This window comes from Staurois parvus, unplaced genomic scaffold (assembly GCF_062004578.1).
Source record: "Staurois parvus isolate SC_StPar_1 unplaced genomic scaffold, SC_StPar_1.0 ptg000454l, whole genome shotgun sequence".
Lineage (NCBI taxonomy): Eukaryota > Metazoa > Chordata > Amphibia > Anura > Ranidae > Staurois > Staurois parvus.
The window spans coordinates 8,023,156-8,029,446 of NW_028318250.1; the positions used below are offsets into that span (position 1 = coordinate 8,023,156).

General features: G+C 42.8%; 1 pseudogene; it reads right to left on the reverse strand.

Moving 5' to 3' along the window:
- Positions 1 to 3,717: 3,717 nt before the first annotated feature.
- On the reverse strand, positions 3,718 to 4,462 carry LOC149453028 (uncharacterized; annotated as a pseudogene).
- Positions 4,463 to 6,291: the final 1,829 nt, after the last annotated feature.

A 6,291-nucleotide genomic window follows, 5' to 3' on the forward strand; every position in this document is an offset into this window, starting at 1 on the left:
GTGACATACATACTTCATATGTGAATCTTTGCAGAAACAAATGCTAAAATATAGCTCCAACAAGACTTTACTGGCAAGCAGAACAGACACCCATATTAGTATATTATCTTATTAGTCTGCCACGGATATTAACTGTCATATAAATTGAAATAAAATGCATGGTTATCATTATTGTTCTAAAGTTTAATCTAATTTATTTGTCTATGACATCATTTTTGGTACTTGATCTGATTTTCATTTCTATGGAAATGTACTATTTCCCCAATATAGGTCATGAAAATCTTTGATTATTTGCTTAATTTGTTTCATTATTAAGATGCGTAAACATTTCAGGAGACTGTAAGAATAAAATGTCCAAAATGGAATACAAGGAAAACAAGAAAACTAAAATATAGGTAGAAGACACTAACTATCACTAGGACTTTGTGTAAACTGTCATTCTTCCTGTGGAATCTGTTCACAACATTGTGAATGTTACTTTTGTAAGACCCCTTTCACACAGGCTGGATACAGTTTTGCTCAGGAGGGGATCTGTTTGCTGATTCCCTGCTGAGCTGAGAGAAGCTGCCAGATGACAGGTCTGTGTCCACTCCATTTATGCAGAGCGGACACAACCCTCTCTACTCTATGGGCAGTCTGATAACCGGCTGCCTATTTACCGTATTTGCCGGCGTATAAGACGACTGGGCGTATAAGACGACCCCCTACTTTTCCTGCTAAAATGTAGTGTTTGGGCTATACTCGCCGTATAAGACTACCCCTCTTCCAATGCACACCAGTAGGAGGAATAGTGCCCCATCATCGGTGTCAGTGGGAGGAATAGTGCCGCATCATTGGCATTAGTGGCAGGAATAGTGCCCCATCATTAGTATCAGTGGGGGGAATAGGTGCCCCATCATTGGTATCAGTGGCAGGAATAGTGCCCCATCATTAGTATCAGTGGGGGGAATAGGTGCCCCATCATTGGTATCAGTGGCAGGAATAGTGCCCCATCATTAGTATCAGTGGGGGGAATAGGTGCCCCATAATTGGTATCAGTGGCAGGAATAGTGCACCATCATTGGTGTCAGTGGGAGGAATAGTGCCCCATCATTGGTATCAGTGGCAGGAATAGTGCCCCATCATTAGTATCAGTGGGGGGAATAGTGCCCCATCATTGGTGTCAGTGGGAGGAATAGTGTCCCAACATTGGTGTCAGTGGGCGGAATGGTGTCCCATCATTGGTGTCAGCGGGGGGTGGAATAGTGCCCCATCATTGGTGTCAGTGGGGGGTGGAATAGTGCCCCATCATTGGTGTCAGTGGGGGGGGGAATAGTGCCCCATCGTTGGTGTCAGTGGGGGGGGGTGAATAGTGCCCCATCGTTGGTGTCAGTGGGGGGAATAGTGCCCCATCATTGGTGTCAGTGGGAGGAATAGTGTCCCAACATTGGTGTCAGTGGGAGGAATGGTGTCCCATCATTGGTGTCAGTGGGGGGTGGAATAGTGCCCCATCATTGGTGTCAGTAGGGGGGGAATAGTGCCCCATCATTGGTGTCAGTGGGGGGGATGAATAGTGCCCCATCGTTGGTGTCAGTGGGAGGAATAGTGCCCCATCATTGGTGTCAGTGGGAGGAATAGTGCTCCATCATTGGTATCAGTGACACCAATGATGGGGTCCTATTCCTCCCACTGACACCAATTACACTTGCTGACCCTGTTCTAGTATGGTGCTGCTGCAGCCAGCATATGTGGTTGCAGCAGCACCTCTACACTGAACACTTACCTGCTGCTCCTGCACTCGATTTTCGCGTGGCCGCTCGGCTCCGCCCCCTCGCCGGTGATTGGCCGCCTGTGTGCCTTTCCTGAGCTACAGTTCTGGCGGCCAATCACCGGTAAGGAGGCGGAGCCGAGCAGCCGCGCGAACATCCAGTGGCCGAACTGAAGGAGCAGCCGGGCTTCCTGGACCGGATCGTCGTGGGACCGGAGCCAGGTCAGAAACAGCCCCTGCCCACCCCTGTACTTAGTGTCCCTTCCATTGGAAGGGGGGGCGGCGGTGGCACCGCGCCGCCCCCCTAAAAAGTGTCAGTATGCTGTATACAGGCATATAAGATGACCCCCGACTTTTGAGAAGATTTTCAAGGGGTAAAAAGTCGTCTTATACGCCGGAAAATACGGTACTCTTGACTGCCCTCCAATCCAGCCAGACAGACTGTTTCTTTTTCTCTCTTTTCTCTTTGCCCCTTTTTCTTTTTTTTCTCACTTTTTCTTTGTTTCCCCTGTATTTGATGTGTATTTCTTTTTAATTTACTTTATCCACACTATATAATCATATAATTTTTGTGATTTCTGTATTGTAACTATACTTGTCATATTTATGTCCTACTTATCTAATCTGTATATTGTCATTGCTATCAAGTGAATTTTTTTTTTCTTTTGGGTGTTTTGTTATTTTTCAATTGTTGATCTTTCTGTAGGATTGCGCTTCCCCAAGCTGTCTTTCTTGAAGCGTTAGCACTTGCAATCCCCGTGCCGGCTCCCCATGGATCTAATAGCGGGGGGCTATTCATCTTCCCCTTTTAGACTTCCTTTGAGCTCTTAGTTGTGGCTTATTCAGCTGTCTGGCACCCACTCTGACTTGGATGGCGTAATGTGATCATGGTGCGTTGTGACGACAGAAGTGACATCCCCATCTGCCGGCAATCAGGTAGAAGATGCCAATAATGGAGGATATGTTCCTCTTTTTCCCCTCGGTGGACAACCACATGTGTTTAAGGCATTTTGGCACCATTTTCCTTTGTTATTCAACATTTTTTGTAATGATTGGCCACCTGACCTCAGTGAGGACTATATATTGGATAGCTAAATGTGCAGCCCCTGTTGGCTTTTTTGGAATTGCTGGCTGCTGGACTGCTTCTTTCTCACTTGGCTTGTTGGTTGGTGAGTGTTTCTCTTGTTGTTCTTATTTGTTACAGACCTGGATTCTCTGAATTCCATTTTTTGTACAATCTACTATATTGGTATTACTTGTATATTATTTTTGTACCTTTTAGGTAGAGATATATATTATCCTAACTTTAATTTATCTACATCTTAAGAACTTCCTACTGCCCTGATTTCTACATGGTTTAATGGCTTGTGCATGAGCATAGTTGGGCATCCATTTTGAGTGCATTCTGAAGCTTCTTTATTTTTCTTTATAAAGAGCCCCAGAGGTATTTATGCTATTTTATTTTGCATAAATACTCTATTAGAGTCTGGTTGGTTTTTTTTTGTTTGTTTTTTTGTTTCGTACCATCTTATGTGTTTGTCCACCATATGGAAACTGATTAGCATCCTTTGCGCTCCAATAGCTGGAACCTTGTGAACATAGGGATGCATCTTCACCCCCTGTGAATTGGTAAAATATTGTAATTTTGGTCTAGACAGACCACATTCACACTTGAGTATTTTTCTGCTCAAAGATTGATGCTCAAAAACACTCAACAAGGAAAATCCCATTCATTTCAATGACCCCTGTTCACACATGAGAATTTTGTTGCCTGTAGCAAGAAGCATTTTTGTCCCCATAGACTTGATTGGAAAATGCCTGGAAAGTCAGAATGAGCATTTTTGAGCATTTTTTCAAGTATTTTTAAAAAAAAATATGTGTCTAAATTGTTTATATTCCAAACAATAGGGAAGGAAAAGCAGTTTTTTATTGTAATCAGTCTGCAGAGCTGAGATCTTCATTTAACATATTTATATAGCTTCAAGCTGCCAGGGTACCTGTCCTGTGGGAGACATAAAGTATGATGTGAATTCATCCCTGACTTGTACTTTACTTGTGCTTCCACTCCATTGGGCCCTTCCCATGTTGTGCATTAGAGCATCTTCAAAAAATATTCGATCACGCTCCCAAACAAAATTATGCAGAACACATGCTGCTTTAACTGCAGTGATTGCATTTTGCATATTTAAGTTGATAGCAGTGTGCAAAACATGCCACTTATTGGCAAGGGAGCCAAAAGCACATTCCACCACTCCATGTGTTCTGGTGAGGCGATAGTTAAAAAACCTTTTCTCTACATTTAGATTGTGATTAGAATTGGGCCATAGTGTGGGGATACCTAGGGCAAATGCCTCATCTCCGACAAAGACAAATGGCAGACATGGACTGCTTGTTCCTGGCAATGGTGAATTCTCTGGCAGATTCAGGTCATTGTCCTGCAGTTTCTGCCCAAAGTTAGAGTGAACAAAAATGCTGGAGTCAGTTGCTCCCATATGACCCAATATCAATATAGCATAAGCAATCATTTATATCTGCCCCAGCCAATAGCACAAATGAAAAGTATTTCTTATAATTAAAGTACTTGCTGCTACTTGCTATTGCCTTGATTATCTTTATGTGTTTTCCATCAATGGCTCCAACACAATTTGCAAAATTGCAGTGCTCCCAGAAAAGCTGGGTAATAGAGGACCACTCCTCCCTCGTTGGCTTTTTCATAACCACATCATTCAAACGATCTTATATAACTGAGTCTTTGATGATGTAACTTGCTGTTGATTTTCCCACCATGAAAGAAAATTGCAAATTAGCCAGGATTGACTGATTGTTAGGTACCTAAGGAAAGAAAAAAAAAAATTTTTTTTTCAGTGAAAACCCTGAAGTTGAAGTGGAATAGCTTCAAGGATGCAATCAGATTCCAGTGCAAGCAGAGGGAGTTTATGAGTGAACAGGCAGCCTCTGCTCCTCCTGAATATATCCACACAAAAGGGATGGAATTTTTAATTCCAGCACTCAAAATGAGGAAGTCGTGATCTCCACTAATATTTTTTTATGAGCTGCATTCTCTTGCATGAAGATGTTACAAAGCTACTTTTGTTGCAGGACATAGAGCTCATGGGCAGAAGAGGCTGAGGAGGGGAGCCAAGACACACAGCATGTTGAAAACAATACTGCTGTTGGGGTCAACCCTGCAGATGTACAAGTAAGTTCTCCAAGTACCCTGTGACCCCCCAAGAAGAAGTACCCTCAACATCCCGATATATGGTCAGGCATAGAAGCATGAGGCAGCCAAACAATATCACCATGGCTCAAAGATATGACTGTCTTGCTGACCTCATGTCTGATTTATCTAAACAAAAATGGATCACAGTGAGGAGTTGCTGTTTCTGGAGGGCATGGTACAGGAAATTCCTAAACCAGCAATGCTTCAGCCTGAGCTGCCTCCAAAGCAACCTCTTATGTTCCCCTCACGTCAACACTACCATGATCTCTTCCAACTACCTATGCCACTCCCGCATCAGTTCTACTGTTCACCAGATTTCTCACAGCCATTGTTTACTACCTGCCCCAATATGTACCCAATCAGCCAACCACCCCGTAACCTGCCTGCTCCACAGGAGAGGGGTTACTATGAGTTTCCTCCTTCCTACCACAACCTTAGTTTTTTTTGGGGGGGGGGTTATTTTTGTTTCAACATCATATTGTTGTAATTTTATAATGTTTCTACTATTGTACATTTGATTATTTTTTATAAATTCATGAAAGATCAAAAAAATGTTGTCTGTTTCTCTCTAATTATTGGAGTTTGTGATCAACAAAAAAAAGTAAAAAAAATGCCAAATATTACTTACAGCAGGGTTATTATGAGTCTTTGAGCAGGTGAGATAACAAAGCTGGTGTTGTGTTACAGACAATATTTATAGTAATTCATCAAAATTGCAAAGAAAGAAAACAGTTTTATGTAATAATTTATTGAATCATACAAGTCCATTACTCAATAGCACTTGGTCAGTTTTGGTCAAAGATTCATCATCATTCATTCTAACTTTGGGAAGCAGGCACATGATCATGCACAGGGGGCAGGGGTGTTTGTGAGGCAAGACATACACATGCATTTTCTCTACACTTGCATCCACAGTCTGTGAACAGTCCTTGAGCTTGGTTTTGTTATTTTATTAAGGGATAACAACTTGGATAGGGTAATAGGGACTATGGGATGCCCAACTTGGCTGGAATCAGTGAAAGGAGAAAACTTCCTTCCCATGTACACAATCAGATGCTGAACTGTTCTTTTCTCTCTAAAGCCACCAGTCTTTGCGTATCAGTAGCAACAGCCCTTCATGAGCGAGGGATTTGCAGCCCCTCAAAAATCAGTTTGGCTTCTTCACTACATACGGGAATGCCTCTTACCACCTGTAAAACTGCTCCCAGCTCCACAGCCTGCAGACACTACCTGCCCTCCTGGCTGCTCTGAATATCTCCCAGGAAAAGGATATAGGATTCAGCCCAGCACTGTCCTTTGAAAGCTTGCTACATGTACCCATCTT